The sequence below is a fragment of the Arachis ipaensis genome, chromosome B2 (assembly GCF_059453495.1).
Source record: "Arachis ipaensis isolate K30076 ecotype BB chromosome B2, ASM5945349v1, whole genome shotgun sequence".
In the NCBI taxonomy this organism is placed as follows: Eukaryota; Viridiplantae; Streptophyta; class Magnoliopsida; order Fabales; family Fabaceae; genus Arachis; species Arachis ipaensis.
Genome location: NC_142437.1, coordinates 88,167,576 through 88,180,598, shown reverse-complemented (window position 1 = coordinate 88,180,598; position 13,023 = coordinate 88,167,576). Strand labels below are relative to the sequence as shown.

Below are 13,023 nucleotides of genomic sequence, written 5' to 3'. Positions count from 1 at the left end.
TGGACTTCCATCTGAAGATCCTTTTTAGTTCTTAACTGAATTCTTGCAGATCTGTGATACTGTTAAGACTAATGGGGTAGATCCTGAAGTCTACAGGCTCATGCTTTTCCCTTTTGATGTAAGAGACAGAGCTAGAATATGGTTGGACTCTCAACCTAAGGATAGCCTGAACTCTTGGGATAAGCTGGTCAAGGCTTTCTTAGCCAAGTTCTTTCCTCCTCAAAAGCTGAGTAAGCTTAGAGTGGATGTTCAAACCTTCAGACAGAAAGAAGGTGAATCCCTCTATGAAGCTTGGGAGAGATACAAAGAACTGACCAAAAAGTGTCCTTCTGACATGCTTTCAAAATGGACCATCCTGGACATATTCTATGATGGTCTGTCTGAATTAGCTAAAATGTCATTGGATACCTCTACAGGTGGATCCATTCACTTAAAGAAAATGCCTGCAGAAGCTCAAGAACTCATTGACATGGTTGCTAATAACCAGTTCATGTACACTTCTGAGAGGAATCCTGTGAGTAATGGGACGCCTATGAAAAAGGGAGTTCTTGAAATTGATACTCTGAATGCCATATTGGCTCAGAATAAAATATTGACTCAGAAAGTCAATATGATTTCTCGGAGTCTGAATGGAATGCAAGCTGCATCCAACAGTACTCAAGAGGCATCTTCTGAAGAAGAAGCTTATGATCCCGAAAACCCTGCAATAGCAAAGGTGAAGTACATGGGTGAACCTTATGGAAACACCTATAACCCCTCATGGAGAAATCACCCAAATCTCTCATGGAAGGATCAACAAAAGCCTCAACAAGGCTTTAATAATGGTGGAAGAAACAGGTTTAACAATAATAAACCTTTTCCATCATCCACTCAGCAACAGACAGAGAACTCTGAACAAAATACCTCTAATTTAGCAAACTTAGTCTCTGATCTATCTAAGGCCACTGTAAGTTTCATGAATGAAACAAGGTCCTCCATTAGAAATTTGGAGGCACAAGTCGGCCAGATGAGTAAAAGGATCACTAAAATCCCTCCTAGTACTCTCCCAAGCAATACAGAAGAAAATCCAAAAGGAGAGTGCAAGGCCATTGACATAGTCAACATGGCCGAACCTGGAGAGGAAGAGGAGGACGTAAATCCCAGTGAGGAAGACCTCCTGGGACGTCCAGTGATCAATAAGGAGTTTTCCTCTGAGGAACCAAAGGAATCTGAGACTCATCTAGAGAATATAGAGATTCCATTGAACCTCCTTATGCCATTCATGAGCTCTGATGAGTATTCCTCTTCTGAAGAGAATGAGGATGTTACTGAAGAGCAAGCTGCCAAGTTTTTTGGTGCAATCATGAAGTTGAATGCCAAATTATTTGGTATTGAGACTTGGGAAGATGAACCTCCCTTTTTCACCAATGAACTAAGTGATCTGGATCAACTGACATTGCCTCAGAAGAAACAGGATCCTGGAAAGTTCGTAATACCTTGTACCATAGGCAACATGATCTTTGAAAAGGCTCTGTGTGACCTTGGTTCAGGGATAAACCTCATGCCTCTCTCTGTAATAGAGAAACTGAGAATCTTTGGGGTGCAAGCTACTAAAATCTCATTAGAGATGGCAGACAATTCAAGAAAATAGGCTTATAGACAAGTAGAGGACATGTTAGTAAAGGTTGAAAGCCTTTACATCCCTGCTGATTTCATAATCCTTGATACTGGGAAGGATGAGGATGAATCCATCATCCTTGGAAGACCTTTCCTAACCACAACAAGAGCTGTGATTGATGTTGACAGAGGTGAATTAGTCCTTCAATTGAATGAGGACTCCCTTGTGTTTACAACTCAAGGTTACCCTTCTGTAAACATGGAAAAGAGGCACAGTAAGCTTCTCTCAAAACAGAGTCAACCAGAGCCCCACAGTCAAACTCTAAGTTTGGTGTTGGGAGGCCACAACCAAACTCTAAGTTTGGTGTTGAACTCCCATATCCAAACTCTAAGTTTGGTATTGGGAAGTCTCAACAATGCTCTGAACATCTGTGAGGCTCCATGAGAGCCCACTGTCAAGCTATTGACATTAAAGAAGCGCTTGTTGGGAGGTAACCCAATTTTTATTTATCTCATTTTATTTTTCTTGTTCTTTCATGTTTTATTAGGTTCATGATCATGTGGAGTCACAAAATAAATATAAAAATTGAAAACGGAATCAAAAACAGCAGAAGAAAAATCACACCCTGGAGGAAGACCTTACTGGCGTTTAAACGCCAGTAAGAAGCATCTGGCTGGCATTCAACGCCAGAACAAAGCATGATTCTGGCGCTGAACGCCCAAAATGGGCAGCATCTGGGCGTTTGAATGCCAGAATTGCACCCTGGAGAAGAGCTGGTGCTGAACGCCCAGAACAAGCATGGTTCTTGCGTTCAACGTCAGAAATGGGCAACAAATGGGCGTTCAACGCCCAGAACAAGCACCAATCTGGCGCTGAACGCCCAGAGTTGTGTGCAAGGGCTTTTTGCATGCCTAATTTGGTGCAAGGTTGTAAATCCTTGAACACCTTAGGATCTGTGGACCCCACAGGATCACCTCAGGATCTGTGGACCCCATAGGATCCCCACCTACCTCCACTCACTTCTTCTCACCCATCTTTCACACAATCCCATAAACACTCTTCCCCATAAACCTACCTCATAAACCCCACCTACCTTCAAAATTCAAAATCAATTTCCCACCCAAAACCTACCCTTATGGCCGAACCTTACCCCCCTCCCTTCCCTATATAAAGCCCTCCATTCTTCTTCATTTTCACACAACACAACCCTCTCTTCTCTTCTTGGCCGAAACACATCTCTCTCCCTCTCCTCCTTTCTTCTTCTTCTTCATCTATTCTTTCTTCTCTTGCTCGAGGGCGAGCAATATTCTAAGTTTGATGTGGTAAAAGCATAAGCTTTTTGTTTTTCCATTACCATTGATGGCACCCAAGACCGGAGAATCCTCTAGAAAAGGGAAAGGGAAGACAAAAGCTTCCAACTCCGAGTCATGGGAGATGGAAAGATTCATCTCCAAAGCTCATCAAGACCACTTCTATGATGTTGTGGCCAAGAAGAAGGTGATCCCCGAGGTCCCTTTCAAGCTCAAGAAGAATGAGTATCCGGAGATCCGACATGAAATCCAAAGAAGAGGTTGGGAAGTTCTAACAAACCCCATCCAACAAGTCGGCATCCTAATGGTTCAAGAGTTCTATGCCAATGCATGGATCACTAGGAACCATGATCAAAGTAAGAACCTAAACCTAAAGAATTATATTACAATGGTTCAGGGGAAATACTTAGATTTCAGTCCGGAAAATATGAGGTTGGCGTTTAACTTGCCTATGATGCAAGGAGATGCACGCCCCTACACTAGAAGGGTCAACTTTAATCAAAGGTTGGACCAAGTCCTCATGGACATATGTGTGGAAGGAGCTCAATGGAAGATTGACTCCAAAGGCAAGCCGGTTCAATTAAGAAGACTGGACCTCAAGCCTGTAGCTAGAGGATGGTTGGAGTTCATCCAACGCTCCATCATCCCCACTAGCAACTGATCTGAAGTTACTGTGGATCGGGCCATCATGATTCATAGTATCATGATTGGAGAGGAAGTAGAAGTTCATGAAGTCATCTCCCTTAAATTCTACAAAATAGCCAAAAAGCCCTCTCCTGGGGCAAGGCTAGCTTTTCCTCATCTTATTTGCCATCTATGTTACTCAGCTGGAGCTTTTATAGAAGGAGACATTCCCATTGAGGAAGAGAAGCCCATCACTAAGAAAAGGATGGAGCAAGCAAGAGAGCCCATTCATGGATCTCAAGAGACGCATGAAGCTTATCACCATGAGATCCCGGAGATGCCTCAAATGCATTTTCCTTCACAAAACTATTGGGAGCAAATCAACACCTCCCTAGGAGAATTAAGTTCCAACATGGGACAATTAAGGGTGGAACATCAAGAGCACTCCATCATCCCTCATGAAATAAGAGAAGATCAAAAAGCAATGAGGGAGGAGCAACAAAGACAAGGAAGAGACATAGAAGAGCTCAAGGACATCATTGGTTCTTCAAGAAGGAAACGCCACCATCACTAAGGTGGACTCATTCCTTGTTCTTATTTTCTGTTTTTCGTTTTCTCTATGTTAAGTGCTTATCCATGTTTGTGTCTTATTACATGATCATTAGTAGTTAGTAACTATGTCTTAAAGTTATGAATGTCCTATGAATCCATCACCTCTCTTAAATGAAAAATTGTTTTAATTCAAAAGAACAAGAAGTACACGAGTTTCAAATTTATCCTTGAACTTAGTTTAATTATATTGATGTAGTGACAATACTTCTTGTTTTCTGAACGAATGCTTGAACAGTGCATATGTCTTTTGAAATTGTTGTTTAAGAATGTTAAATATGTTGGCTCTTGAAAGAATGATGACAAGGAGACATGTTATTTGATAATCTGAAAAATCATAAAAATGATTCTTGAAGCAAGAAAAAGTAGTGAATACAAAGCTTGCAGAAAAAAAAAGAGAAATAGAAAAAGAAAAAGCAAGCAGAAAAAGCCAAAAGCTTTAAAACCAAGAGGCAAGAGCAAAAAGCCAGTAACCCTTAAAACCAAGCTGTCCCTAACCATGTGCTTGTGGTGTGAAGGTGTCAAGTGAAAACTTGAGACTGAGTGGTTAAAGTCAAGGTCCAAAGCAAAAGAAGTGTAACACCCTACCATACAGAGTCTTATGCTTAAGTCATAATTCAAAGATGGCAAGGTATTACGACCTCTAAAACAAAAATTTAGTACGTATAGTAGTATGAATAATTGATTATAACTAGGAGCCTTTGTAGAAAAAGGAGTAAACAAAAACCGTAACTCGAAAGCGCAACACTCCGATCGATAACGTAACGAGCAGGGACAAGCTAACGCGAGATTATATATATACAAAAGAGTGTCAAAAATAGAAATATCAAGACTCAAAATCCGGTTGCGAAGATAACCGGTCCGAGCATAGCAATATATACATATAATAAAATAAGGAAACCCCAAAGGAAACCCAAAGGGACACAAATACAGAAAACCTATTCTCCAAAAATCCCCTCTAGAAGGAGTCATCACAGTTTGTATTATTTAATGGAGATAAAAGTATCTAAACAAGATATATAAACCAAAACAGAGCCCCGAGAACAAAGATCTTCGCTAATCCGGAAGTCTCCAGCATGCCTCAACGAGAAGCCTCGCATCCTGCATCTGAAAACCACAAAATCCGCATGGGTGAGAACCAGAGGTCCCCAGCACGGTAACAGCTTCCACATATATAATACATAATAATAGAGGAAAGCCAAAGGCAATCCTGGAACTTCCTTCAGATAATATCAAAGCTTATAAACAAGCTAAACCGTAAGTGGCAACTGACTAAAGATTCTTCAGTCTAACTAATACTTCCCTTTCCAATTCCTTCAGACCTCCCAACCACCAGCAGAAGTATAATATAGCAAACACAGTTATATCAGACAAGAGATTTACAAATAGGAACAGATAAGGCATTTAGGCAATTAGCAAGTAATATGCAGTCAAATAGGCAATCTCAAACAATTCATGTAGTATGCTTATGATGCATGCCTGTCCCTAGTGGCTGATGATATCATCTGTCGGTTATAGAGCCAACCCGACAAGTCCTGGTAGCTAGCCATTGGACTGTCCCTCTGTCGTGCATCCCCAACTCGAGTTATACTCATCATAAACTTGATCATAATCATGATCCAAATCCATCACCCTCACTGGTGAATATTTATCCATCACCATCACTGGTGAATATTTATGGGGGCGAGCTCATCCGGGCCTTTCACAGTGCCCGGCCACACTTACGACATTGGGTTAACAGAGCTTCGAGTCTCAACCTGGAGCACATGGTGGCTAGCCATTGCTACTACCCAGGGAAACCCTCATCTCCAATGGTGGAAGTGCAAACATTCACAATTCAATCAACAGCATATATGCATTTATACTTGGCTATAAACATGGCTCCGCCGTAACACGGCAATAATCTAGCCATCCGGCTCACGGTTAAATCCATAACCAGCCAATTCATTAACAATAATGGCCCTTCGGCCCATGGCATAACAAGCACTTCCGCCGCCATTCTCCGCATCTCACATAATCATCTATGATCCTCAATGATCATTCATTTTTCCCCTTGCTTCACTCGCAAGTTACCATATTCACTAGCCCTTTTTCTCATGCTAGGCATATCATAATGATTTAAGACATAAGTGGTGAGATCGGAGGCTTAGACGTATGAAATTTGGCTTTTAAAACTCAAAAATCAACTTTGGGATGAAAACAGGGCCACGCGTACGCGCACGCGTGGATGATGCTTTCTCGAAGAACGGCGCATACGCGCCAAGTGCGCCTACGCGCGAGGGGTCATTCTGCTAAAAATTTTCTAAGTTAAAAGCTGCAGAATTCACAGATTCAACCCCCAATCTTCCGACGGTCATAACTCTCTCATTTTAAATCATTTTCACCCGTTCTTCGAACGGCATGGACATCCTGGATCCAATTTCATTTCTAAACAGAATTGGCACAAATCAAAGATCCGTAGTCCAAGTTATGTCCCGTCAAAGTATGCCCAAAAACCATATTTTCATTCAAAACCACAAAGTGCCATTTTCAAAACAAGCCACTTTCAACTCTTTTCAAAATCAATTAAAACATGCCAATTTCATCCCTTTTCTTTGAAATCAATCAAAGTGTACCAAATTCAACAACAAGCCATCCTCAACTCACGCATTGACATTTTACCAAAATTCTCAAAACTACCTCCAACCATTTTAACACTTCTCAATCAAAAGGCCAAAGGATAAACACAATATTATGTCATACATCCTTCTCATCCCAATTTCTAACAATATCAATTTTCAATCAACCATCATTATACATAATCATCATACTCACCAACAATATGGCACCACCCATCAATTCAACCTCAATCATTCATCAAGCATATATCACAACATGCATTTTCTCACATATCACACAATCAAGGCATCAATATTCATAATCACACATATGATCACATCATATATCTCAACCATTCCACAACATCATCAATTAAATGCCTATCTTAGGGCCTCTAGCCTAAGTATTTCCTACCACATTACATATTAGATACGGGAAACCGAAACCATACCTTAGCCGATTTCCCAAGCTCAACCGGAGCACTTCCAAACCACTTTTCCTCAAGCTCTCAAGGTCTCAACACCTCCAAGAACAGATTTTATCACACAAAACCTTCTTCCAAGCTTTCCAAAATCACCAATCAAGCTCCAATATTCACATATACACAACCTAAGCCACAATCATCATACCCATACACAATATCTCAATGCCCAAACCTCATAGAACAACAAATTACACTAGGGTTGAGAATCTTACCACACCCAAGGTCCAAAGAGACAAGATTAACCTTCTCCTTCAAGAGAGTTGGGTCCTATAACATCAAAGAACCCAAAATCTCAACATTTTTACTCATGAAACTCGAAATCAAGGGCTGGAATTTCGAACAGTAAAACGTGGCTTACCTCAAGATTAATTGTATGGGTTTTGTAGAGCTCTCCGCGGTGAACGCGTGGCCGCAAACGGAGCGGCAATCGGAGCTCTAGATCAAAAGTTATGGTGGTTTGAAGATCAAGTGAGAGATAGAACTTGAGAGAGTGTTCTTCCCTCCATGGCCTCCATTTCAGCGTGTTTAGTGTCTCAAATGAGGAGAGAGAGTGCTGAAAACTAGGGTTTTGGTTTAGTTTAGTTGGGCCAAGGGCCCACTTTGGGTCCGGTTGGCCCGGTTTGGCCCGTTCGGTCCAATCTTGGTCCGATTTCTATAAAATTGGTACCGAAATTCTCGTCTCAATTTCCTCTATCATATTAAGCCATAAAAATAACATTTTTGGCTTTCTAGAATAAATTCTCATTTATGGGTTAATTAGCAGTTAATTAACCGGATCTTACATTCTACCCACCTAATTGGGAATTTTGCCCACAAAATTCAAATTCAAATTCAATTACCTGAGAATAAGTGCGGATAATCCGTTCGCATCTCCGACTCAAGTTCCCAAGTGTGTTCCTCAACACCGCCTCGACTCCAAGCCACTTTGACTAATGAAACCTCTTTTCCACGCAACCGTTTGATACTAGTATCATCAATTCTGACTGGAGCCACTGGAAGCGTCAAATCTTCTCTTAACTGAACCGATTCGGGTTCTAACACATGGCTAGCATCAGGAGTGTACTTTCGAAGCTGCGACACGTGAAATGCGTCGTGCAGGTTTGAAAGATGGGGTGGTAGAGCCACCCGATACGCCACCGGCCCAATCCTCTCCAAGATCTGAAATGGACCAATGTATCGAGAATTCAACTTCTTTGCTTTAATCGCTCTACCTACTCCTGTGGTCGGAGTAACTTTCAGGAAAACATGATCTCCTGCCTCAAATTCTAAAGGCTTCCGCCTTTGATCGGCGTAACTCTTTTGACGACTCTGCGCCGTAAGCATCCTATCTCGGATTTTCTTGACTTGTTCAGTGGTCTCAGCTATCATTTCCGGCCCCAACAAGCCTTTCTCTCCAGCTTCATACCAACATAGTGGAGATTGACATTTTCTCCCATACAAAGCCTCATACGGAGCCATTCCGATGCTCGCATGGTAACTATTATTGTATGCAAACTCTACTAACGGCATATACCAATCCCAACTCGCCGGTTGGTCCAAAACACAAGCTCTCAACATATCCTCTAGTGTTTGGATCGTCCTCTCGGATTGACCATCTGTTTGAGGATGGTACGCTGTACTCAAGCTTAATCGGGTTCCAAAAGCTTTCTGAAATGCACCCCAGAATCTCGAAGTAAAACGAGGATCTCTATCAGAGATTATAGTAGCAGGTACACCATGAAGTCTCACAATTTCCTTTATGTATAACCGTGCTAACTCCTCAAGGGTGTAAGTCATCCGAATGGGCAAAAAGTGAGCTGACTTGGTCAGTCGGTCCACAATCACCCAGATAGCATCAAAACCAGTCCTAGTCCTTGGCAATCTCGACACAAAGTCCATTGCAATACTTTCCCATTTCCATTGCGGAACCTCTAAAGGTTGCAACATCCCGGAAGGTCTTTGATGTTCAATCTTTACCTTTTGACAAGTTAAGCACTTTGAAACATATTCCGCCACATCATTCTTCATACCCGGCCACCAAAACATCGCCTTTAAATCATGGTACATCTTAGTACTCCCCGAGTTAATGGAGAATCCGCTTTTGTGTGCCTCCTTTAAGATATCTTGCCTCAAAGTGCCAACATCCGGCACAATGATCCTACCCTTGAATCTCCATAACCTATCTTTTTCTTCCGACACTCTCCATTGTTTTCCTTGCTCAATAGCCGGTAACACCTTCCATAACGCTTCATCGTTTTCATGAGCTTTTAGGAGTTCGGACTTAAAGTCACTTGAGATTTCTAATCAGCTCAAACACAAGGTTCCAGATACTTCTCGAACACCAATTTTTAGACTCTCGAATCCCTTGAGCAACTTATCCTCTTGAAGCATCATCCAAGACGCATATAACGACTTTCGACTTAACGCATCCGCCACTATATTCGCCTTTCCAGGATGGTAATTTAACTCAAAGTCATAGTCTTTCAACAATTCCATCCACCTCCTTTGCCTCATATTAAGCTCTTTCTGATCAAAGAGGTATTTCAAGCTCTTGTGATCGGAGAAGACTTGGAACTTAACCCCATAGAGATAATGCCTCCACACCTTCAAGGCAAACACAACCGCAGCGAGTTCCAAATCGTGCGTAGGATAACTAACTTCGTGAGGTCTCAACTGTCGTGAGGCATACGCCACCACATTATGATGCTGCATCAGCACGCACCCTAGGCCCTTTAACGATGCATCACAGTACACCTCAAAAGGCTCGTTCGGCTCAGGTAACACTAACACAGGTGCAGTGGTCAACTTTTTCTTCAATGTCTGAAAGCTCTCCTCGCACTCAGGAGTCCAAACAAACGGAGTGTCTTTGCGAGTTAACTTTGTCAACGGCAAAGCTAATTGCGAAAAGCCTTTGATGAACCTTCGGTAATAGCCAGCTAAACCCAGAAAACTCCTTATCTCAGTTACTGTGGTTGGTTGCTTTCAATCCATCACAGCTTCTACCTTGGTTGGATCTACGGCTATTCCCTTCTTACTCACCACGTGACCCAAAAACTTCACCTCATTCTTCCAGAACTCACACTTAGACAGTTTTGCATAGAGTTTCTTCTCCTTTAAAATCTGCAACACGGTTCGCAAGTGTTCCGCATGCTCTTCTTCAGTCTTGGAGTAAATTAGTATATCGTCAATGAAGACAACCACAAATTTATCCAGAAACGGACGGAACACTCTATTCATGTAATCCATGAATACTGCAGGAGCGTTCGTCAACCCAAAGGACATTACAGTGTACTCGTAATGACCATAACGAGTCCTGAAAGCGGTCTTAGGGATATCCTCGCCCCTCACCCTTATCTGGTGATAACCAGATCGCAAATCGATCTTGGAGAAAAGCCCAGCTCCTTGTAACTGATCCATGAGATCATCAATTCTCGGCAATGGGTACTTATTCTTTATGGTGACCTTGTTCAGCTGCCTGTAATCCACTCAGAGTCGCATACTTCCATCTTTCTTCTTTACCAGCAACACTGGAGCACCCCACGGGGATACACTTGGTCGGATAAAGTTCTTACCCAACAATTCCTCTAACTGAGACTTTAGCTCGGCCATCTCTAACGGTGACATCCTATAAGGAGCACTTGAGATTGGTCCTGCCCCAGGCACCAACTCAATAGCAAACTCGACCTCTCGGTTAGGTGGAAATTCCTCAATATCATCGGGAAACACTTCCGGAAACTCACACACTACCGAAATCTGATCCAACCTTTGATCATCACTCGAAACACCAGTGGTTAACAACAGGATGCCCTGACATTCGATTCCAGAACAGTTCACCATCATCGAATTCAAGTAATAATTATTCACCACGACCGGCCCTTCTGTATCCTCTGGCATAAAGTACACCGACTTGGTAGAACAATCAAGCAGGACATGGTTTTTGGATAACCAGTCCAATCCCAAGATAAGATCAAGACCGATCATCGGTAAGCAGATTAAATTATGGACAAAATCACGCTGCTTGAACCTAAACGAAACTTTCGGGCATCCTAGCCTAGTTACCATGGCTTCATGGGTAGCATTATACACTTTTAAGTCATAACCTAAGGTTACAATCTTCAATCCTAATTCATGGGCTTTCTCAAATGCAATGAATGAATGCGATGCTCCCGAATCAAATAAAGCATTTAAAGTTTGACCAGCCATTTCACAGTTACCTCGAATGAGTGTCTCGGATCCCTCTGCACCCACAGCTGAGGTGGTGAACACCCGACCAGTCTGTTGTGCTTTCCCAGCACCTTGCTTTTGCTTCTCTGGACAACTTGCGGCTTTATGCCCTGCCTTTCCACAATTGTAGCACAAACCCCATCCGGCCTTGCATGGTACTCCCGGATGGTGACTCCCACACCTAGTACAAGCTTGATCATTCTGAGGCTGCTTCCCAAACCTTTTTCCTTGGGAGTAGTTGTTGTTGGGCCTCCTAAAAGAACCTTCCCTCTTGAAAGACGGACCTCTAGGTGCAAAGCTCTTGCCTCGGTTCTGTGGAAACGATCCTTTGTGACTTCCTTTCTCAGCGGCTGCCCTCTTCACACACTCTTCAGCAACCCTACACTTGTTCACCAACTCGGAGAAAGTTCTAATCTCCATTGGTCCCACTGAACTGAAAATATCACTCCGGAGTCCTCCTTCGTACTTAACACACTTCCATTCCTCATATTCCACCGGAGTCCCTTGACACATACGAGAGAATCTGAACAGCTCCTCAAACTTGTCAGTATACTCAGATACAGACATAGTACCCTGCTTCAGCTGCAATAATTCAAGCTCCTTGGCCGTCCTAGCAGAAGTCGGAAAGTACTTCTTATAGAACTCTTCTTGAAAGACATTCCAGGTGATATAATCATCACCCTGCTGCAGGAGGCGTCGGATACCCTACGACCAATGCACGCTTCACCAGTGAGCAAATAGGTAGCGAACTCCACACGCTGCCCTTCAGGTACCACCTGCGCTTGCAGTGCTCGTTCCATAGCCTGAAACCACGTATCGGCTTCAGTCGGGCTAGTAGTTCCCTTGAACTTCGGTGGATTAACCTTCAAAAAGTTCGCCAGTGTCATCGGACCCTGAACTCCACCTCCGTCATTACCATGGTTGTTCATCTGTTGGCCAAGAGCCTCAGCCGTGGCTTGCATAGCAGCAGCCATGTTCTCCAACGCAGTCATAAACTTTACCGGATCATTAGGGTTAGTCTCCAGCGCACGAGCATTAGTACGACCTCTCCCACGGCCTCTACCGCGTCCACGAGGTGCCATCTGGTTCCTATACACACCAAACAATCGATATTAAGTTGATCAGTCTCAATATCGGAAGTTTAGTGCTTCAAAGTCCCAAATGCATGCTCATGAACGTTTATGCCAACTATATCAAGTAGATATACTAACAGCACATAACACACATACAGAGAATGCACAGAAGCAAAGTCAGTCCATTCCTCAGGCTCTACAGGAACGAACTGCTCTGATACCAAAATGTAACACCCTACCATACAGAGTCTTATGCTTAAGTCATAATTCAAAGATGGCAAGGTATTACGACCTCTAAAACAAAAATTTAGTACGTATAGTAGTATGAATAATTGATTATAACTAGGAGCCTTTGTAGAAAAAGGAGTAAACAAAAACCGTAACTCGAAAGCGCAACACTCCGATCGATAACGTAACGAGCAGGGACAAGCTAATGCGAGATTATATATATACAAAAGAGTGTCAAAAATAGAAATATCAAGACTCAAAATCCGGTTGCGAAGATAACCGGTCCGAGCATAGCAA

At 42.6% G+C, this 13,023-nt stretch overlaps 1 non-coding gene across 1 annotated transcript; it reads right to left on the bottom strand.

Annotated features, from left to right (window-relative positions):
• Positions 1 to 232: 232 nt before the first annotated feature.
• On the bottom strand, positions 233 to 340 carry LOC148574743 (small nucleolar RNA R71). Its single transcript, XR_015906703.1, has one exon. It is a non-coding gene; the product is annotated as a small nucleolar RNA R71 (small nucleolar RNA).
• Positions 341 to 13,023: the final 12,683 nt, after the last annotated feature.